Source organism: Dipodomys spectabilis, unplaced genomic scaffold, assembly GCF_019054845.1.
Source record: "Dipodomys spectabilis isolate Male_0828 unplaced genomic scaffold, ASM1905484v1 ptg000477l, whole genome shotgun sequence".
NCBI classification, from domain to species: domain Eukaryota; kingdom Metazoa; phylum Chordata; class Mammalia; order Rodentia; family Heteromyidae; genus Dipodomys; species Dipodomys spectabilis.
The window spans coordinates 1,081,350-1,105,023 of NW_024871154.1; the positions used below are offsets into that span (position 1 = coordinate 1,081,350).

General features: G+C 43.3%; 1 long non-coding RNA gene across 1 annotated transcript in view; it reads right to left on the reverse strand.

Moving 5' to 3' along the window:
- The window catches only part of LOC122098403, a 165,742-nt gene that overhangs the window by 14,473 nt on the left and 127,595 nt on the right, over positions 1–23,674 (reverse strand). The window contains exon 2 of the long non-coding RNA XR_006145735.1: positions 2,793–2,797. This is a non-coding gene — a long non-coding RNA (uncharacterized LOC122098403). The remainder of the gene's footprint in view (positions 1–2,792; positions 2,798–23,674) is intronic.

Consider the following 23,674-nt stretch of genomic DNA (forward strand, 5'->3'; position numbering starts at 1 on the left):
ATGAATGTCAAAACTCTTCTTTATGGCTTGGCTTTGAATCAGACTCTTCTGTCCTCAACCTGAGCAAATGGATTTCAATCTGAAGACATATTGGAAAGATTAACTGCATCCCAGGAAGAGAGAAAAGTGATTAAATGACCCAAGATAATGCTTTGCTGAGAATAAATACATGCTTAGTAAACACATTCCTGGTTGAGCAGGGTGGATAGGTGCATTTCATACTGAGGGGTCCTTATGGATATCACTTCTTTTTTATTTGGGTTAATATAAATTTATTCATTTAACACAGAATAACCAGGAAGACTGTGGTATAAGATAAGGTAAACTAATAATTGCAAGTTAAATTTTCCTCTGTGTTTTTGAGGATTCAAGTAAAATGTATTTGACATTTTCCCTACATTTTTTAAATTTTTATTTTATTGTAAAGATGCTGTACAGAGGGGTTACAGTTACATGAGTAAGGCAATGAGTATATTAGTTGTCGAGCATTGTTACCACTTCCCTTGTTGTTCTCCCACTCTTCTTCCCTCCCCCACCTGATAACTCCTCCCCAACCAACCCCTGATGTAAAGTTTATTTCCAATATACTATCTTGTGGGTATCATTGTTTCCATGGTTGCTCCTGTGTCCTTATTTCAGCGATTTGTTATTCCCCTTCCCCTCGCCACATTAGACAAATGTATATACAAGATGCAGACTACCAAATTCAAGTACAGTGAAAACGGGATATACCATAGGGAAGAACAAACAAAAGAAACAAAAAGTCATTTAAAACAACATATAAAAGTACATTTAAAACAACAAAAACAAGAAAAGAAATCTTGTCTCCATATCTTGGGGTTCATTTCATTTAGCAGCCTCTTCTACGGTAATATAAACACATTTGTTACTTTTTCTGCTCATCTGAGAAAATTAAGGGATATGACTTCTAAGTAAAGTAGATTAGAGAAGACCCATGCAATGCTGAGTAGGTTCTGCACATGGATTTCTGGTGGACTAGATCTCAACAACACTATCTGCTGTGAAGCAGCTCAACTGGTTGGATCTCATGGTGAAGAGAGATTGAAGAAATCAATTCCATGTTCTGAGGAAAGAAGGAAAGAAGAAATGTCAACAGAAGACAAGGATAGAGAAAAAATATGAATTTGTGCTGAGACACCAAAATGACAATTACCTTCCTGAGGAGAGCTGGAAGAGATGGCTTTGGTGCTTAGGAGAACTGAAATATCTCCATTTCCTTCAGAGACTTATGCAAGGATTCCATGCTAAAGAAAATTACAATAGGTGTACTTCTTGCAGTGGGATGAGCAAAAGAACATGAATTCAGGACTGTCCAGGCCTAAAATTGATATTTCCCTTCTTCAGAGCTGGAAGAAATAGATCCACCCTGAAGAGAGCTGAAAGACACGTACTTCAGGTAGAGGACAACAGGAATAAAACTTTTGAGGATGATGACTGCCAAAAAAAATCTATTCCTTGCTCAGGGGAGACTGAACAGGTATTTTTCCCTTGATCAAGGCTGGAAGAAATTCATCCATAGCGAGCCACTTGGTAGCACACAAATTCCATGCTCAGGAGGATGGAGGAGGCACTTTGCATCTCAGGAGAGCTGCAAGGGACAAATTCCTCTTGCCCCATCACAGAGGAAATATCTTCCAGGTTCACAAAAAATGGACCTTAGGGCAGAACAAGCACTTTCCACAAGGGGAAGCCTGGAATTCTTCTATCCATATTAAGACATTTCACTCGTTTCATGCTATTTTAGAACAAAAGTGATCCTCAACTCTCACTGCTCATCTACTCATGCATTTTCCATAAAGAGAGAAGCCCAACCTGCATCTTCAGCTTGTGGAGAAATACTAGAAGACAAGGATATAGAGCACCGGGTCTGTATGCTCCTAACAAGCATGGCTTATTACTATTAGCATGATGCACTACATAGGCCTAATATCCATTCTACATTTTCAACAAAGAAAACTGCAACAAAACTCAGCAGTCATGAGGTTCATCTGTAATCATCACACACTGCTAACTTTCAATCAACTCTAGACAGAAAACATCAGGTCCCAAAGCCTAAACCACAGGAATCCTTACTTACCGTTCTCACCTTGAGAGGAACTTGCAAATAAAACATTAAAAAAAACCAGCTTAGTTCTGCACCATCAAGCTGCAGTAACTGCAGTGAGGTACTCAGAAGCCTCTCATTTTTTTTTTGATCATATGGCTTGAACTATGGGCCTAGGCACGGTTCCTCAGCTCTTCAGCTCAAGGCTAGTACACTTCCACTTGAGCCACAGCACCATATCCAAGCCTCTCATTCTTTGGAGACAATAGTGAACCCATACTTTGAAAACTGCATAATGGACTTAGAGTAAAGGGAAAAAAGTTGACAGTTGAGCTTCAAAGTCAGAGGGGGGTACCTGGAAAAAGTAGGATCCTATTGACACTTGATGGGTATACAGGCAATGTTTTCATTGATGAGGAGAGGAAGAGCTCCCAAAGAATGGAGAAGAGAAGGAGCATAGGCAGGAACACGGTGATGGGAGTATGGTAGGAACTCTGGATGACTGCACCACAGCAGTTATTCTGGGGGATTGGGGAGGACTCTGCTGACAAATCTCAAGAACAAGGTGTCTTGTATGTCATGTGGAAGAGAATGAAAGATCTTTAAAACAGTTTTTAAAAAACTACGCTTGGTGACAATGGCTGAGCTCTATAATCTCAAATACCCAGGAGGTAAAGATATAAAGATGGATTTTGAAAGCCAGTCAGTCAGACAAGTCTGACACAACCTTATCTCCAATTAGCCAGCAAAAAAGTCAAAGGGGAGGTGGAGCTCAAGTCTTAAAGGGAACCCCGAGTTCAAGCCATACAATTCACACACACACACACACACACACACACACACACACACACACAGAGTGTCTCTCTCAACTAGGCAAAAAACTGAAGAAGCAGAAAAGACATAAACATCTTTGATACAAAATTTATTGTAGTCCTTACAGGATAACTCATGAAATCACATTTTATTCTAAATGACTGATGGAAAGGAAACTGTTAGGTAATAAAAATTGCAGGTTATTTGTGAATATAAAATAGAAATCAAAAGAGATGCATTGCTAGGAAGAGTTACGAGCCAGTCTCTGATCCTTGTGCAACAAATTAATGAAACAACACTTAACTCCACAAAATGACCAGGGTGAGAAATGAAGCCATTGTGGAAACTGAGGACCTATGCTGATGGTGATGATGTTCCAAGGTTCCTGGGGAGTCAACTTAAAATGATGAAAGTGGTTCTTGTCATGTGGAAAACATAGCCAAAGGTGGGTGTGATGTGAAGTTCCATCTGGAAGAAGGACATGAGGGATAAGAAGGGTATCAGGTAAATTATTGGAGGATGAGGGATCCCCCACTGGGTCAATGCACGTAGGGTGTTCATAGGGCACACAGTACCTGGACACCAGACTGGCTGTATTGTCATCTGTTCCACAGTGAGAGGCTGACAGCATGACAGGAGCATCATAGTCATGTGGTGAGGCCAACAATGACATTCCATCCAGGAGACCATGGGAAACTCCAGTCCACTCCTTATGAAAGGCAGGGATAGATGCCCTATGTGATTGGAGGGAAAGTACTAGATGTGACCAAGTCTGACTCACCCATATATTTGTACAGAATCCAGTGACCCATAATGGAGATGCAGTCAAGAATGGGCCACAGAGGCAACAGTGATCCCATATACAACCCTCCCTACACTGCAGCTGTCTTGGTGTAGATGTGGACAAGCTGTGCTCTTCCCAGGACTATGAAACATGTAGCAGCCACATTTTTCATAACGTGACCCTTAATTTAGCAACATGATGATGCATGACTCTTAATCAACGCCTGTTCTATGCCAGATCTGTGTCAGGTGAGGCTCTGGGGTTGGGGGAGGGCATAGAGCAGGAAATGCCTTTGGGATAAAGTATCTTCACACAGTTAAAAAGGAAGCTAGTGAGAGACAGGAAGATGTCAGTGAAGGCACTGCGGGCCTTAAAGTCAATAAGGGGCTCTCAGAGAGAGAGAAGCTGGCAAATATTCTAACCTATAGAGAGTTTGTGATTTATCTACTATCAATTAAGAGGATTTCAAAGTCCACTCAGGATCCCAATGGATTCCTCATATCGGCCAGAGGGAAACCCATGCAACCAACAGGGAGAGAAAGGCCTTTATCTATTATATGCCTTCAATGCTGCTGCAATTGGTGCCAGACCTGATCCCAAGAGACAATGAAGATCCCCATCCTCATACTCAGGATACCTAGAATCTGGACTCACCTTTCCTATTTGACTAGTATCTTATGCTTCCAGCTTAAACAACACTTCTCACTTAGTGAAGGGGGGATGGAAACTACAAGTCCAATAAACTAGAGGAGACAGCATCCATACTTTGGTTTCCTAGAGAGAAGAATTAGAGAAAAATTCTCTACTTAGGCAGAATATCCAAAATATCCAGGCAGAATATTCCTGGAGGACCATGTGCAGCTCAAATGTACCTATTTGGACTTCACAAGTAGCATCACTACTTGGATCTCCAGTACATAGTGAGCAGGGCAAGTGGACCTAATGGGGAATGGTTCTCATGTACACAGAGGATGATGATTGTATCTCTTGCCTTAAAATCTGGGAGAAAACAAATGTGTTTCACTCTAACTGCACTGAGCTGAGACTGGAGAGACAGTCACATGACATACAAGGTTGTGGCTGTCAAGGCCTGCCGAAAGAAAAAGTCTACAATCCTGGGTCTACAGAGGGGAAAACAGCATTGGTTTCATTCATGGCCCCTTCTGCAGAAAACCCTCAATTTCTGATTCGCAGTTTGCTGTCTCATTGAAATCATGTCTGATAACAAATGAGTTACTTCCAGGGTTAACTCACGCATTGTATTTCTACTGTATTAGGAATCTGAGGTATGAGGATCATGGTTCAAAGCCACCCAAGCAAGAAACTCTGGGAGACCTTCTCTCCTATTAACCACTAAAAATCAGAAGGGACTTGTGACTCAAATGGCCAAACACTAGCCTTGAGCATAAACACTGAGGGGCAAAGCCTTTATCTTAAATCAAATCCTAATATCAGAATTTAAAAGTAAATAGAAGTTAGAAAAAAATTTAAAAAAAAAACAAGAGTTAACCAAACTGGGGTTTCATCTCTCTGTGCCTAGCAACTCAGCATGCTAAGGCTTTTTGTGACAGTTCTATATCTATAACTCTACCAGTTAGATCACATGTTCATGTGTACAGAAGTCTGAACTGTCAGGATTAAGCTCTTAAATACAGTCAACACAAATCAAATTTTCAAATTTACCATCAATATGTAAGAATGAGCACATAGCTCAAGTGCCATAGCTCATGATATAAGTTAAATAAACAAACAGGGCTCAAGGCTCTGAGTTCACAATTCAGTTAATAAATTTTTAATATATTTTTACTGTAAAAATACTCTTCAGAGGGGTTACAGTTACATGAGTAATGTGGTTACCTCCTCCTTTGTTTTCCCCCTACCATTCCTTCCCTCCTCACCTTCCCAACAACTACCTTACCCCCAAAGTTGTAAAGTAAGTTGTCAACAAGATGTCTTGTGCATTTCAGTGTTGGAATGGGTCAACCTATATCCTTAATTCAGCATTTTGTTATTTCCCTTCCACTCCCCAATTCGAAAAATGTATATACAAGCTTCAGGGCACCAGAGTCAAATACATTGAAAACAGGGGTTATACCATGAGGTAAGAACACACAAATGAAACAAAAAAATCACAAGCTAAAGCCGTTTCCTCTAAAGTAAGGAAATGAAATTTTAAATTTAAAACAACAACAAAAAGTTTGCAGGACCTGTGATAGGAACAAGAGAGCACTCAAGTAAGCAGAAGCTTGATCACAAGCTGAGTACACCAGCAGTAGACAGCTCTCAGGCTGAGGAGAGCTGCAGTGAATGTAATCCAGCCCAACAAGCCCTAGACAAGCACGACTGTATACTAAACAATTCTGGAGTGGACACTTACCTCACTAAAAACAACTGTTTTCAACACATGCCATGCTTAGAACCTGGGTAAAAGGATCCATGCTGAGTAAAGCTGGAGTAGATATCATCCTTGATGAAGAGCACTGGAGCTGACATATTCCTTGCTGTCATCTGCCAAAAGACATCCATTTCATCACAGAAGGATATGTAGTAATCAGAGTTCACATGCAGTAACCAGATGACTCGAGTGGGCATCTACCTTGTTTAAGACACCTGAAATAAAAGGAGACCATGGAGATGTGAAGTGGAGGTGGCATATTCCGTGCTGAGTAGAGCGTGCATCGCATATCCATACCAAACGAATTCATGGAGTCCAGTTGCACCATGGAACAAGATTCAAGCCATTGATTCCATTCTGAGCAGAGAAGGAAGCGATGTATTTAGAAATAAGGAACAAGGAGGACATGAATCCATGCTAAAAAGACCCCAAGTTGACACGTACCTTAGTATGAAGAGCTGAGGTAGATGGATTCCAGGACAAAGAGGGCAGTAGTACATTCCATGCTGAGCAGACTGCGTGATGAATCAATGCTAATGAGAACCTACATTGACACTTACCTTACTAAGCTGAGTGTAGATAGATGGATTCCAGGACAAAGAAAGCTTCAGTATATACCATGCTCAGGATAATGTGAGATTATTCCATGACAAGGAAACCTGCAGGGCACATTTACCTTCCTGAAAAGAGCTGGAGTAAATGGTTTCAATGCTGACCAGGACTGGAATATCTGCATCCCATTCATTGGAAAGCAACAGTAGTTGCAGTCCATGATAAGGACACAAAATAAATGCACTCCTTGATCAGCTGAATGAGCAATATGAGGTTGATTCCAGGCAGTATAGGCCTACATATGTCTGCAGGAGACCTGGAATATGACCAATGGCTCCATTTCATCAACCCTAAGGAGAGCTGGTACAGGTTAAATTCATCCTGATGAGGACCAGACTACACATATTCCATCTAGAGGAGCTGATGCAAACAAAAAAATTACAGATCCCTTTTTGAAGTGCATGAAATAAAAATCAGGCTTCACGAAAGCTGCAGCAGAAATAGTCTATGCTGCTTTTATGCTCTCAAATGCAAACTCTTTTTGCATAACTCAACCAGAGGAAACCCACTCCAAGGCAGCGTGTGGTAAAAGAATGCTATGCCTTTTAGAGTTGCTGAAACTCTATACATCCAAAGGAGAACAAAAAGAGGTATATCAAATGCCTTGGAATATACATAAGAGAGCTGTAATCAGGATGGCAGAAAAGGAAGAAAGTTTCATAAGGCCAGAGAATATATATTCTATACTGTGATGAACATAAGAGGGATGATTCCACAGTCCTGCATAGCTTCCTTAATGGAGCTAATAGATAGATTTCATACTAAAAAGACCTATAGGAAGAGCATTCTATGTTGACAAGATTTGAAAGACATACATTACATGTTCGAGAGCTGGAAGGGACTCATTCCACAGTTAGGAGAATTGGAGAAAACACATTCCCTGCTGTGGAAATCCACAGCAGATGGGTTCCCTAATGTGGAGGGATAGAATACATGTATTCTATGCTGATGTGACCTGCAGTAAGCATCTGATGCTTATTGCTAGTGTTGACAGATGCCATGCTGAGGAGACCTGAGGCAGATGCACTTTGTGCCAAAGAGTGCTATACTTCCCAATTACTTGTTGCAGAATGCTACAGTTCATATTTTGCTGATGCAAGATGCTCTCAATACATGCCATGATGGCCACAGCTTCATCAAGAGCCTCTCTTGGTGGAGAGAGATGGAGCCGATGCATTCAAAGGTGACATAACACCCAGTAGAAAGATTCCAGGCTGCACATCTGGGAACATACAAAGCAACAAAAAATCACATGGTACATTATAAATATGTTAGAAACAATAGCAAGAAACAAACAACCACTTGTGTCCCTATCTTGGGTTTCATTAACATCATCTTATCTGGCCATATGTACATAGCTTTTCTGCTTGTCTCAGACATATACTAGTTACTGCAAATAAGGGAAACTATGGGACCTATGTTTCTTTGGGCCTGGCTTACTTCACTTAATATAATTTTTTCCAAGTCTTTCCACTTCCTAACAAATGGGACAATGTCATTCTTTCTGATGGAGGCATAGAATTCCATTATACACACACACACACACACACACACACACACACACACACACACACACACACACACACATCACATTTTCTTGATCCATTCATCTACTGAGAGGCATATGGGTTGGTTCCATATCTTAGCTATGGTAAATAATTCAGCACAATTTTTTAAAAAAGGAAATGGTGCCACTAGAAAGTGCTGGCACCAGGTTCCTCTTTGCTTCTCACTGTGTGGCAGATATGTTCTGTTTGCAGACCCCAGAGCCCAGACAGTCATGAGCAAATCCATTCCATTCACGGACAGCACAGATAACCACCTATCCTATATACCACCTCCTCCCAGAAGTCTCTCTCTGGTCACCTGGGGTCCTTCTCTGAAGCCACATGACACAATAACTGCCTCCTCTGACTGATGGGAATAGAGAAGAGCATAGTCTACCGAGCTCATGCTCTGGCCAGTCAACTGAGATGCAAAGAGAGTCCCAGCCACGGTCCCTGCACCCAACTGATCCAGGTCACTGCAGTGTCATTCAGAAAGAAGTACTAGATTATTGAGCAACTTACTATGTGTTGGACTCTTTTCTAAGTATTTCATATACAGTAAATCACTCAACCAGCCCCCAAACCCTCTAAGCAATTTGCCCAAAGTCACAGAAACCTTAGCAATAGATCAGGATCAGAACTCCGGAGCCATGCTCAACAAAATTAGCAACTAATGTTGCTAGTTTGGGCCACTGTCTCAACGTAAATCATTTCTCTCTTCCCCCATCTCCAAGACAGAAAACATCTCAACTCATTAGACCTTGCCTGGCTCAGGACATGGTGCAGCAGCACCATCTAGGGACAGAAATATGCACTGACAAGTTTTCAGTACAGGGGCACAAACCACCTACTTGTAGGGAATTGAGATAAAGAAGAGATCTTATCAGAATCCCTAGTACCAACCACCTGGAACATGCAGGTGCCCCTCAGCACGGCAGCCCACCGACCCCTGCTCACCACTCTGCTTCGTGTGATTGCCAATCAGAAGATAGTCACTGTAGAACTGTGCTGGTCAAGAGCAGCTTCCCCCAGCCCCACACTGAGACCTGGAATCCTTATATCTCTCCATGATGCAGAATTACAGCAGCAGAACCCAGGGGGTACCACCACCAGGTGCTCCTGGAGTTTGAGCCTGGAGTTTAAAAACAAGGTTTCAACTCTACCCAGGGTTGGGGACCCCATCAGTGGAGTGGTTACCTCTTGACAGGCCAGTTCCCAGTTGCCTCATTCCAGATGAGTGACCATGACTATGACTCTTGGGCCACTCAGCCTGGGGACACCGGCATCTCTAACCTCACCTCACTCCCACACCAAGCTCTAATGCACAGACCTTCAGTGCTTTTCCACCTGTCAGCATACAGGTGCACCAGGGCAGTTGAAGCAGGGATCAGCTCTTCCCAGCAAGAAGTATCCACCCTCCAGTCTCAAACACACCTTGACCTGAGTGCCAGGACTGTAAAACTATGCCAAGACCCATCTTGCAGTCAGCAATGCACATCCATCCATACATACCCCCAACACAATGCACACATACCCCTAACACACAAGCACACACATGCCTATCAAATGCACACAAAAGCTCACATACATATCCCTAACATGAACATGCACTCGTACACATGTGCACAGACAACCCTCCACATGTACTCCACAATGCACACCAATCACACAAATGCAGCATGAACATATGCAAGCACATGAACACATACAAATCTCACAGTGCTCACAATCACACACACACACACACACACAAATACCTTCTCACACATACAGACACATAAATACATTATGACATTGCGAAAACACTGCTCATTTCTCACTGGTCATCTTATTATGCATTTTCCACAAAGAGAGAGGCTCAAGTTGAAGCTGTGCCTTGTAGAGCAACATTGAGAGACAAGGACACGTGGGGTAAGATCTATATGTTCATTAATAAAAGACTTTGAGGATAAACAAGGGCTTATAGGCTCTCTATAATGGGCTAATCAGGGCCTAGTATCCAGTAATCCAGTGTGAAACAAGAAGCGTTTGTGCCACCATGTGGCCAGTCTGTAATCAGCAGGCATTACTACCAAAAAAAGGACCCTATATACAAAACACCAGTTCCCAAAGCCCAAGGCTGTGGTGTTACTGTAACTGTTCTGTGAGGGGAACGCTCATTTTACTAGTGCTTTCCACTAAACACAAAGCCACCACAGATCTGCAGAATGAAGCATGTTATGAATGATGACAGGGTTCTACTCAGAATTGCTCATTCTTGGGGGCCATAAATGAACCCACAGTTCCAAAACTGTGTAAGAGATCTTGTATCGAGGAATAAGATGAAAGCTAATGAGAGAGGGATACATAGACCAGGTGGTTTCCTATTGAGTTTTGGCAAGCAAACAGACATTTTGCTACAGGAATGAGAAGGAAGGTTTCTCTGGGAATAAGGAAGAAAATGAGCAAAGGGGGAATGGTAAGTAATTCAGGGTGGCTGGAGCACAGATGTAATCCCAGGAAATTGGAGAGGAATTCACTGGCAAAGAGGCACAGGTCAGGAAACAAGGTATCTTGCAAGTCATGTGGAAGAACATAAGGTTCCCCAATAAAACAAAAACAAGCCAGGTGCTACTGGCTCACATCTATAATCTCAGCTACTCAGGAGGCTGAGATCTGAAGATAAACATTTGAAGCCAGCCCATGCAGACAAATCTGTGCTGGCATTAACACTTGAACTCAGAGCCTCACAATTATCTCCAATTAACCAGCAAAGAGTCAGAAAGGGAGGTTCAAAAGGCAGGGCTCCAGCCTTGAGTGAAAAAGCTGACTGAAAACATGATACCCTGAATTGATGCCTCAGTACACACACACACACACACACACACACACACACACACACACACACACACACAAAGGTAACAACTAAGGCACTAACGTTAAATAGAAAAGGCAGAAACATTTTTGAAACACAGTTTCTTTATGGTTGTTATACTACTACTTATGCAATAACATTTACTATTTTTTAAATTGTGAAAATACCGTACAGAGGGGTTACAATTACATGGGCAAGGTAATGAGTACATTTCTTATCAAGCATTGTTGCCTCCTCCTTTGTTTGCAATAACATTTTTAATGTTAATTAAAAATCGATGGAAAGAAAACAATTAAGGTAAAATACAGATAAGAAACAGAAATCAAACGGGATGCATGGATAGGAAGAACTAGAGTGAGTCAGTCCCTGCTTATTGTACAGCTGATTTAACTGAATGATAGTTAACGCCACAAGATGGCTGGGGTGAGGGATGAAAGCCATTGTGGAAACGGAGGACCCATGTTCACGGTGGTGATGCTCTGAGCTTCCTGGGAGACCAACTTTAAATGCCAGAAGTTGTGCTTGTCTTGAGGAAGACGTAGCTCAAGACGTACGTGCAGGATGTGGAGTTTCATCTAGAAGGACGTGAGGGGAGGAAGTGCATCAGTCATTGGAGTATGAAGGGTCTCCCACTGGGTCTCTCCACGTGAGGTGGTATCAGGGCACACAGTACTTGGACATCAGAAAAGTTGGTTGCCATCTGTTCTGCAAAAAAAAAAAAAAGAGCTCCATGGAGGCTGCCAGCAGGATAGGAGGATCATGCTCAAATAGTGAGGCCAACAATGACATTCCATCCAGGAGACCAGGGACAACCCCAGGCCACTGCTTGGGAAAGTCAAGGATGGATGGTCTGTGTATCTCTTTGCTGATACCTGTGATTGGAGGAAAAGTACTAGATACGACCAAGTCTGACTCACCCATCTATTCACACAGAAGCCAGTGCTCCATAATGGAGTTGCAGTCAAGGGTGGGTCAGAGAGGCAACGATAATCCCATAGACCACCTCTCCACACTGCAGCTGTCTTGGTGTAGGTGGGGAGAGCTACAATAGTAGTCCAGGCCAATAAGCATTGTATTAGCCAGACTACATGCTAAAGAATGTTAGTGTTAAAACTTACCTTGCTGATGAGAGCTGCTCTAAACACATGCCATGCTGAGACCATGTCTAGGAGGATCCACGCTGAGGAGAGCTGGAAAAGGTACATTCCTTGTTGAAGAGAGCCGGAGCTGATGCATTCCTTGCTGATGTCTGGTAAAAGAGAAGTTTTTCATAACAAAAAGGCAAGGAGTAAAAAAGATTTCATGCTACAGATGACTAGAGTGGACATTTACCCTGCTTAAGAGAGCTGGAATAAATGGAGGCCATGCTGAGAACTGAAGTTGACATATTTCCTGCAAAGTAGAGATGGTGCTGACACATCCCATACAGAAATAATTTGCGGAGACCAATTCTAACATGAAGAGAGATTCAAGACATTGATTCCACCCTGAGAAGAAATGTAAGAGATGTATTTGGAAATAAGAGGAAGGTCATGAATCCATGCTAAAGAGACCCTGAGTTGACACTGACTTTGGTATGCAGAGCTGAGATAGATGGATTCCAGGACAAAGAAAGCAGAGTGGGGAATGATTCTGTGTTAGAGAAACCTGGAGTGAACATTTACCTTCTTCCTGAAAAGAGCGGAAGTAGATGGTTTGAATGCTGGCCAGAACTGGAACATATGCATTCCATTCCCTGGAGATCAGGACTAGATGCATTCCATGATAAGAATACTTAGAGTATTAGTATTTCATGCTGAGGTGTGTGAGCAATAGGAGATTGATTCCAAGTTGTACACGTATGGAGTTGATGTTGACTTTCCTCAGGAGACCTGGAATAAGACCTGGAGCTCCATTTCATCCATCCCAAGGAGAGCTAGAAGAGATGCATTTCAGCCTGACAAGAAGCAGACTAGGCCTATTCTATCCAGTGAGGTATAAAAGGAGATACAATGTACATAGAGGCAAGCTAAAGGAGACACATCCCATGTTGAAGGGCCCTGCAGTCAAAGATCAGGTCTTCAGGAAAGCTGCAACAGAAGCATTTCATGTTTTTTTGTGCCTTCAAATGCATCTACTCACTGCATAACACAATTTAAGATCTGCCACATGAAGTGGGGGGGGGGCTGTTGAAGAATTCTATGCATTGTAGAGCTGCTGAGACTAATGTATCCTAGGAGAACTAGGACCCCTAGGAATATACCTAGGAGAGCTGGAATCAAAGAGCTCCATGGTGAAGAAACAGGAACAGAGGTTGGCAAGGCCATACTGAGAAGAGCAGATTGTTGACTCCACATTGTCCAAGTAGATACCTCACTTTCTGACAAGAACAGATTCAGTTCATGCTATGCTGAGAGCCTCGGCTTCATCAAGAACCTCTTGATGAAAAGATCTGGAGGTGATGCAGTCCAAGCTTAGCAGACACGCAGCAGAGCGTTTCCAATATGCAGAATGGTGGTCTAGACACTGACCATGAAGAGGAGAGCTGCTTTAGACACATTCTATGCTGAGAGCCTGAGGAGATGCACTCCAGGCTGAGAAAAGATGGAGTAATGTGCTCCTCGTGGAAAAGAGTAAGAGGATACATATTCCATGCTGAGGAGAGTTGGAGTAGGAGCATTCCTTGCTCAAAATAGCTGGAGTGGACACTTTGCTCAGTGAAGGGAGCTGGATGATATGCATTCTACAAGTAGAGGAAACATGAAGGGATCTCATGCCATGTTGAAAAATCACTGGAGTGGGCACATTACATCAGAAAGAAAACAGAGACAGACAGATTCTATGTTGAAGGGTATAAGGGCAGACATGTTCTATAGTATAAGGACATATGTTGGAAGTGGATTCCATGCTGAGGAGAATTGAGTTAGAAATTCCCTACCCGAAGAGGACTGTATTAGACACATTCAATTCTCAGCACAGCTAGCGTAGGCAGTTTCCACAAAGAGGACAACTGGTGATGATACTTACCTTCTGAGAAGGGCTGCACTTCATGCTTTCCATGTTGCCAGGAGTGACAATAGCTTCATTCCATCCCTCAGAGGCAAGGTGTGCACATAGACCATGAGGAATGAACTGGAGTACTGGCATTCAGTGGACAGGCTGATGAGATCAATTTCATGCTCTGAGCAAAGAGGGAAGATTTCATCCTTCCTGAAGATACAGGAAAGAGACGGTTACATACTAAGAAATTATTGGCCCAAATAAATGCTTACCTTTCTGAGGAGAGTTGGAATAGATGCATTCCGTGCCCAGGGGAGAGCAGGAGCACATGTATCCCATACAGAGGAGAGTGGGAGAAGATGTTTCCATGATAAAGAATCCTCATGGAGCATTCCCCTTGCATTCAGAGAGCCAGAATGCATGCTGGGAAACTTGGAATACAACCACTTCATGCTCTAGGGAGCAGTGACAGACATATCCCATGCTAAGAAAAATCAGAGTGGATCTATTCCTTGCGGGAGTAAGCAAAAGTACACAGGCGTGAGTCAGTACAGACCTTGCGTTCACATTTTCCTTCCTTGGGGGAACTGGACTAAATGCATTGAGGAGTGCTGGAAGAGGTACAGTTTAGGCTATGAACTAGAGTAGATCCATTCCATGCTGAGAGGGGCTGGCACAGATAGAATCCATGTTGGGCTGACCTGCAGTGTGCACATTTCATGCTCATGACAATGGAAGATACACATTCCTTGCTGAGGAGACCTGGAGGAGATGTATTCGCCATGCTCCAAACTGGAGGGGACATATTCCAGGCTGAGAAAATATGAGGAGAAGCACTCTACATTGAGGAAAGTTGGAGGAACACATTCCATGTGGAGGAAAGTTGGAGAAACACATTGCATGGTGTGCTGATCTAGAGTACATATACTTCAGGCTGATGAGTGCTAGAACCAGAGCAGTTCTTTGCTGAGAAGAACTCAATTATACAATTTCCTAAATGGGGAGAGCTGGGTGAATCTCGCGCAATTCTCAAGTGTTTTGGAGAAGATGCATGCAGGCATTGTACAGCTGGAAAACAAACTTTCCCTAAAACAGCACCTGTGGCTCCCATTCATGCAGAGTATAGCTGAACAAATCACATTGCATGCCAAGGAGCATTGCCGACATTGGGAACAGGGATTACAAGAAGACAATGTTAGAAATAGATTCCATGCTGAGATGGGTTAGAGAAGTGGCATTCCATGCTCAGGAGAGCGATAGTCAACATATTCCAGGCCAAGTAGCATGGTGGTAGCCACCTGAATATTCAACAATACCACACTTGAAAATTATCTGGCTGAAAAGATATATTCCCTGGTGAAGACAGCTGTATTATATACACTCTGTGTGTGCTGAAGATATTCACAGAAATACAGTAAAGTCTGAGAGAACTGGAGGAGAAACATTCTACATGGAGAGTGCATTTACACACATTCACTGAGGAGAGCTTAGTCAATTCCCAGTACATTATCAAAAATGAGCAGGACATGCATTCCATGTTTTGTACAGCTGGAACTATTAATCTCCTTTGTGAGTGGGCACCTGTGCATTCATTTCATGCTAATAATAGGAACTGTTAGGTACATCACAGGATGACAAGAATTTCAGTAAATGGGTGATGGATTCCATTATGACAAGAGTTGGAGGAGACATATTTCATTGTGTTATTCCTGATCAGAGCTGAAGTAGACGTATTTCATGACAAGGAACACTGAATTGGTTAGACTCCATGCTGACAAAAAGTTGAGGTGACACATACATTCCCAAGGAAAATCACCTTTAACACATCCCAGGCTGATATGCTGAGGACAGGGATCCCAGGCAGGTGTACAAACAGTTGGAACATTCCTTGATGAAGACATTTGGACTTTATACAATTCTTTGTGAGAAATTGGGCTGGAGCAAATGTAATCCAAGCCAAGTTGAAATGTGAAAGAAGCATGCCATGCTGAAGGATGCTAAAGCAGATACTTACCTCTATGAGGATGACATCTACAGACATATCCCATGCTGACAGTACCTGAGTAGGTCACATTCTACAAAGAGGAGTGCAAGATCCTGGAGTCTAAAGGCAGTAGAGGTCATTGAGTGAGCAGAAAACTGCTCAATCGAGCAGAGTAGAAGAGAGGTAGACAGATCTCATGCCAAGGAGACCTGAAGTAGAAGTAATTCAGGGCAATGAGCACTATACTAGCGACACTGCATGCTACACAATACTGGCATCGTCACTTACCTTGCTTATGGGAGCTGTTCTAAACACATGCCAATCTGAGACCCTGGGTAGAAGGATTCATCCCGAGGAGAGTTGGAATAGGTGTATTCCTTGATGAAGAGAAAAAAGAACAGAATCTGACACATTCCAAACACCCACCCAAAGAGATGCATTTCATAACAAAAAGACATGTTGTGGGCTGGGAAGGCGGCTCAGTGGTAGAGCGCTTGCCTCACATGCATAAGACCCTGGGTTCAATTCCTCAGCACCACATAAACAGAAAAATCTGGAAGTGGTGCTGTGGCTCAAGTGGTAGAGCACTAGCCTTGAGCTGAAGAGCTGAGAGACAGCGCCCAGGCCCAAAGTTCAAGACCCACGACTCACAAAACAAAAAGACAAATTGTAAACAGATTTCACATATATTAAACACATTACTGTAGGACATTTACCTTGCTAAAATGAGCTGGAATAAATGGATGTCATTAGAAGGAGAACTGTATTGACATATTTCATTCTGAGTAGAGATGGTGTCAACATATCGCATATTGAAAGCATTTGTGAAAACCAATTGTACACACAATGAATTGCAAGGCATTGATTCCATTCTGAGGAAAAATGGAAAATATGCATCGGGAAATAAGGAAAACAGAAAGGAGGGCAGTCCATGCTAAAAAGATCCAAGTTGACATTTACCTTCGTTAGCAGAGTTCAGATAGATTCCAGGATGAAGGGAGCAGTGCTATATTCCTGCTAAGTAGAGAGAGTGATGATTCCATTTCATTAGAGAGCAGCTGACATGCACTGTACTCCAAGGACAAACTGGAGAGGTATATGAAATACCTAACAATACACTTAGAAACGCTGGAATCAAAGACTTCCATGGTGTCAGAAGCAGAAATAGAGGCCAGAGCAGATACATTCCATACTGAGAAGAGCAGAAGATGGTCAATTCTTCATAGTGTTGGAATAGACATCTACCGTGTTTAGCAGAACTGGAATAGAGCTCATGCTAAACAGAGCTACAGGAAAGGCATTCCATAATGAAATGAATTGGAAGAAATGCATCTCATGTGGAGGAGACACCTTCCACGGTGAGGAAACACTTTCTCTGCTGAGGAAAGCAGCAGTAGGCACATTCCCTGATGTCGAGAGTTAGAATACTCCATGTTGACAAAAGCTGATAGAGTCCCACTCCATTCTGAAGTAGACTGCAAAAGACTGAAAAAGATGTCTTCTTTCCTTTATATACTGGAAATAATAACCGAGTGAGCTCTCTGGATACATTCATACTGAAAAGTGAAGCTGCAGGCATATTTCATACCACTTCTTGTGGTAATACACATTCCGTGCAAGAGGCATTCTCATTCTGAGTAGAAATGGAGTCCACAGATCTCTCCTATGCAGAAGAGAACTGAAGTAAATGTACTTAATGCCAAGGAGAGTTATACACTTCAGATTCCATGCAGAGAATGCCAGAGTTGACACTTACCTTACTGAAAAGAGCTGCTTTCAGCACATGTCAAGCTGAGAGCCTCAGCGCCATCAAGAAACTCTCTTGATGAAGAGAACTAGAAGTGATGGATTCCAAGATGAAAGAACATGCAGCAGACAGATTTCAAGCTTTAGACTGATGTAAGAATAATTGTCCAAGAAAAGGAGAGTTGATTTACCAAGCTCCATACTGAGGAGAAACTGAGGAGGTACACTCAGTGGACAAATTATGCATGATGAGGAGAGATGGAGCAGGAGCCTTCCTAGCTCAAAACAGCTGGAGTAAACAACTTGTTCAGTGAAGGGAGATGGAAGCTACACATTCCATGCTCAGGAGGCATGGTGGAATCTCATGCCATGATGTAAATTCTTCCAGTACACACATTCCAATGTAACGAGAAAAGAGAGTGACAGTCTATATGTTGAGGATATGGGTAGACATGTCCTATGCTATGAGTACACATGTCAACATGCTGAGGAGAACTTTGTTAATAATTACCTACCTGAGGAGGGCTGCATTACACAGATTCCATTCTCAGCACACCTCGAGTAGACAGCTGCCAACACAAGGAGAGCAGGAAATGATACTTACCTTCTGAGTTGAGCTGCACGTGTACATTCCATGCTATGGAGAGCCACAGTAGCGTCATTCCTTCCTGCAGAGACATGAGGGAGACATAGACCATGAGAAATGAGGTCGAGAGCGCAGATTTCATTGCTGTGAGCAATGAGGGATAATAGGTAGTACTGCATGAGGATATAGAAAGGAGACCATAACAAATGCTTACCCCAACTAAATGCTGAACTTCTCAAGGATGTTTGGAATAGATGAATTCCATGCCAAGGAGAACAGGAGCACACGTGTCCCATGCTGTAGGTAGATATTGGGCATATTTCCATGTTAAGGAATCCTCAAGGGAACATTCAACTTCCTGGAAAGAGCTGGAATCGATGAAAGCAATGCTTGGGAGACTTGGGATGCATCCAAGTCATGCTCCAGAAAGTAACGACAGGTACATTCCTTGCTGAGCAACAGTAGAGTGGATCTATTCCTTGCTAGAGTGAGCTAAAGGAGGTGGTCTCCAGTCTGTAGAGACCAGCCCTTGACATTTTCCATCTTCAGGACAACTGAGACAAATGGATTCCAACTTAAGATATGCTGGAAGTGGTAGATTGTAGACTGTGAACTGGATAGACACATTCTATACAGGCACTGAAGCATACAGATTCCACAGGAGGAAGGCTGGGGGAGCCCCATTCCTGCCCAGACAAGCTGTAGAACATAACTTTCCTGCTCACCACAATGCTGAAGAGGCCTGGCCCCAAAGCTGGCGAAGACCTATTCCTCATGCCTGGAATTAGAGAATATAGATTGCACATACTGATCACTGCAGTAGAAATGTTTCCCATGCCAAAAAACTAGAGAAGTCATATTTCTCTTGCTCAAAACTGGAGGAGACCCACGACATTCTGGATTGAGAACACTTGAGGAGAGACATTCCACATCGAGTGGAGTTGTATGAACATATTCCAAGGCGAGGAAAGCTGGAGAAACAGGTAGCAAGGTGTGCTTATCTGGAGTATATATGCTCCTGGCAGAGGGATGCTGGAACAAGAGTTCTAGGTTGCTGAACATTGAATCTCACTCCATTTTTACAGGGATTGGAGGAGATGAACTTCATGCCTTGTATGGGTAGAAAGCAAATGTTTTCTAAGATAGCACCCATGATGCAATTCTTACAAAGTAGAGGACGAGTACTCACATTTCATGCCGAGGAGCACTGCACACTTTGGCTACAGTGATTCCAAGATGACAAGAGTAGGTGTAGACAGAATCCAGGCAGGGATGGCCTCAACATTTATATTCTATACTAAGTTGAAGCATTCTAGGCCAAGTATCATCTGACGATCTGACTGCATCCTGCAGAATGCCACATTTAAAACCGTTCTTGCTGACAAGAGATGCTTTCAAGACATGCCATCCTGAGAGACTGAGTAGAGACCCTCCAAGCCAAAGAGATGGCAATTCCATGCAGTCCCTGGTGAGGAGAAATGAACTAGAGAAGAAGCCATGAAATAACTTGAGGAAATAGACTCTTAAACCTTCCTGAGGAGAACTGGATCTGACACATTCCATGGGAGACATGCAGAAGTCCCTACTGCATGCAGGAGAATTCTGGAGTTCAAACCTCCCTTGATGACCAGAGCTGGATTTGATATTCCTGTGCCTGGAACTGACTCAGGGAAACCACTGGATGTAGTGAAGGCAATTTTTTTTTTTTGGGTCCGGTCGTGGGGCCTGAACTCTGGGCCTGGGCGCTGTCCCTCAGCTCTTCAGCTCAAGGCTAGCGCTCTACCATTTGTGCCACAGTGCCACTTCCAGCTTTGTTCTGTTTGCTTATGTGGTGCTGAGGAAGCAAACCCAGGGACTCAGGCATCCAAGGCAAGCACTCTACCACTGAGCCACCTTCCCAGCCCCGTGAAGGCAATTTTTTTCAGAAAAAACATCTGAATCAATGTATTCGCTGGTGTAGACATCTGGATTACATGCATTCTGTGCTGAAGATAGCCATTGAAATGCATTTGATGCTCAGAAGAACTGGAGGAGAAACATTCTAGGGTAGAGAATATATTGATACACATTCCCAGAGAAGGAGAGCTGGTCCATTTTCACTCCACTAACAACAAATGAGAGGACTTACATTCCATGTTTTGTGCAGCTGGAAATGAGATTTTCCATATTCAGTTAGCACCTGTGCATTCATTTCATGCTGACAACTGGATTCATTAAGTAAACCCAGGCTGACAAGGCCTTTAGTGAATGGGTGATGGATTCCATGAGGAAAAGAGTTCGAGAAAACACACACCTTTCTGTACTGGGCTTAGTGCCTGTACTAGACTTGCTCAGAGCTACAGCACAGGTATTCCATGACAACGAGCAGGAAGTAGCAAGGCTCCATGCTGCCAAAACCTGGAGTTGATGCATACCTTGCTTGCCAAGGAGAACTTCCTATAGCACTTGCCAGCCTGGCATGCTGAGCACAGGGATCCTAGCCTGCACACGTAGAGAATGTGTATTCCTTGGTGAAGACAGCTGGATGTGATAAAAATCGTCCTGGGGAAATATGGCTGGAGGCAAATGCATTCCGAGCCAAGCCCAAACGAAGAATGGTGCTAAAACACACTTTTCCCTCTCTGAGGATGAAAGCTGCAGACATATGCCATGCAGAGTGTGTGTGTGTGTGTGTGTGTGTGTGTGTGTGTGCGTGTGTGTGTGTGTGTGTGTGTGTATGTGTGTGTGTGTGTGTGTGTGTGTGTGTGTGTGTGTGTGTGTGTGAGCAGCTCATATTCTACAAGGTGGAGTCAGGCTCTAGCTTCCTGAAAGGCCTAGAAGTCACTCCAGTGAGCAGAAGACCGCTCAGTCACTCAGAGTAGAATGGAGGGAAACAGATCTCATGCTGAGGAGAACAGCAGTAGAAATAGTTTGTGACAGGGAGCACTATGCTACTAAGACTGCATGCTAAAGAAGGCTTACCTGAGCACTTACCTTGCGATGACACTCCCTTTCAACACGTACCATGCTGAGATTCTGAGTAGAAAGACGCATGCTGAGGAGAACTTGAATAGGTGTATTCCTTGATGAAGGCAACTGCTGCTGACTCATCCCCTGCTACACATGAAGAGATGGAAAGATGCATTTGTGAATAATGAATGAGAAAGAAGTATAAAGGATACCATGCTAAAGAAACCCCAATTGGACACATACCTGAGTAAGTGGAGCTCAGATAGATGGATTGCAGTGCAGAGAGAAGTCCTATATTCCATACTGCGTATAGAGCGAGATAATTCCATGACAGACAAACTTAGAGTGCACATTTTCCTTCCTGAAAAGAGCTGGAGTGGATGGTTTCAAAGTTGAGCAGAACTAGAACACCTGCGCCCTTTCCCCGGAAAGCAGATGTAGATATATTCCATGATAAGGACACTTCACATAGATGCACTTCTTGCTCAGTTGAGTGAGCAACATGAGATTGATTCCAGGCCTGGAATTCACATTAACTTTCCTCAGGAGACCTGGAGTAAGACAAGTAGCTCTATTTCATCCAAACAAAGTAGAGCAGGAATAGATTAATTCAGCCTGATGTGAGGCAGACTAGACAAATTCAATCCAGACGAGCTGAAGCAAAGCAGAGGAAACACATCCCATGCTGAAGTGCTTGCAGTAAAAGATGAGGCTTCAGGAAAGCTGCAGCAAAAATAATCTATGCTTTTATGCCTGAACATGTAAATTTCTTCATGCATAATCCAACTAGAGGGGACCCACTCGTGGCAGGGTGTTGCCAAAGCATTCTATTCCTTGCAGAGGTGCTGCATCTCAATACATTTAAAGGAGAACAAGGTGAGGTACATCACATGCCTTGGAATACACCTAAGAGAGCTGGAATCAAAGACTTCGGGGATGAGAGAAACTGGAGGAAAGGTTGATAAGGCCAGAGTCTCTCTCTCTATATTCCATACTGTGATGAACAGAAGATGGACGATTCCACATCCTTGACCATAGACGTCCAGCTTGTTTAATGGAGCTCATCGATAGATTTCATAATAAACACACCTATAGAAAAGCAATCCATGCCGACAAAGCTTGAAAGCCATACATTACATATGGAAGAGAGATGGAGGAGACACATCCCATGGATAGGGAAATTGGAGAAGACACATTCCCTGCTGTAAAAATCCACAGCGGATGGGTTGCTGATGTGGAGAGACAGAATACATGCTGATTAGACCTGCAACAGGCATAGCACATCCTGAGTCGAACTGCTGTTGACAGATGCCATGCTGAGGAAAGCTGGGGTAGATGCACTCCATGCCAAAGAGTGCTTTACTCCCCAGTTACTTCCTGGGGAATGCTAGTGTGAACACTTTGCTGATGTGAGCTCCTCTCCACAATGCCAGGATGGCCTCAGCTTCATCAAGAGCCTCTCTTCATGGAGAGAGATGGAGCCGATGCATTCCAAGATGACCTAACCTGCAGCAGACAGATTCCAGACTGCAAGATGGGAGACCCGAAAGTGTCAGGGAAGAAGAGGGCTGCTGTAGACAGGACTCATGTGGATGAAAACCTGAGCAGTTGCACTTCTTGCTTAAATGAAAGGATGTTCCTCATAGAAAAGGGTAAGGGACACACATCCCATGCTGAGGAGAAAATGAGCAGGAGCATTCCTTGCTCAAGACAGCTGGAGTAACAACTTGTTCAGTGAAGGCAGATGGAAGGGACACATTCCAAGTTCAGGAGGCATGGTGGAATCTCATGCCATGCTGTAAATCCCTGGAGTCCACACATTCCAGTGTAATGAGACAAGAGAGTGACAGTCTATATGTTGAGGATTAGAGTAGACATGTCCTATGCTATAAGTACACATGTCAACATGCTGAAGAGAACTTTGTTAATAATTACCTACCTGAGGAGGGCTGCATTACACAGATTCCATTCTCAGCACACCTGGAGTTCACAGCTGCCACCAAAAGCAAAGCTGGAAATGACACTTACCTTCTGAGTCGAGCTGCACGTGCTACATTCCATGCTCTGGAGAGCCACAGAAGCTTCATTCCTTCCTGCAGAGACATAAGCGTATACATAGACCATGAAAAATGAGGTCGAGTGGGCAGATTTCATTGCTGTGAGCAATGAGGGATAAGATGCAGTACTGCATGAGGATACAGAAAGGAGATGATAACAAATGCTTACCCCAACTAAATGCTGAACTTCTCAAGGTTGTTTGGAATAGATGCATTCCAGGCCAAGGAGAACAGGAGCACATGTGTCCCATGCTGTAGGTAGGTAGCTGGGCATATTTCCATGTTCAGGAATCCACAAGGGAA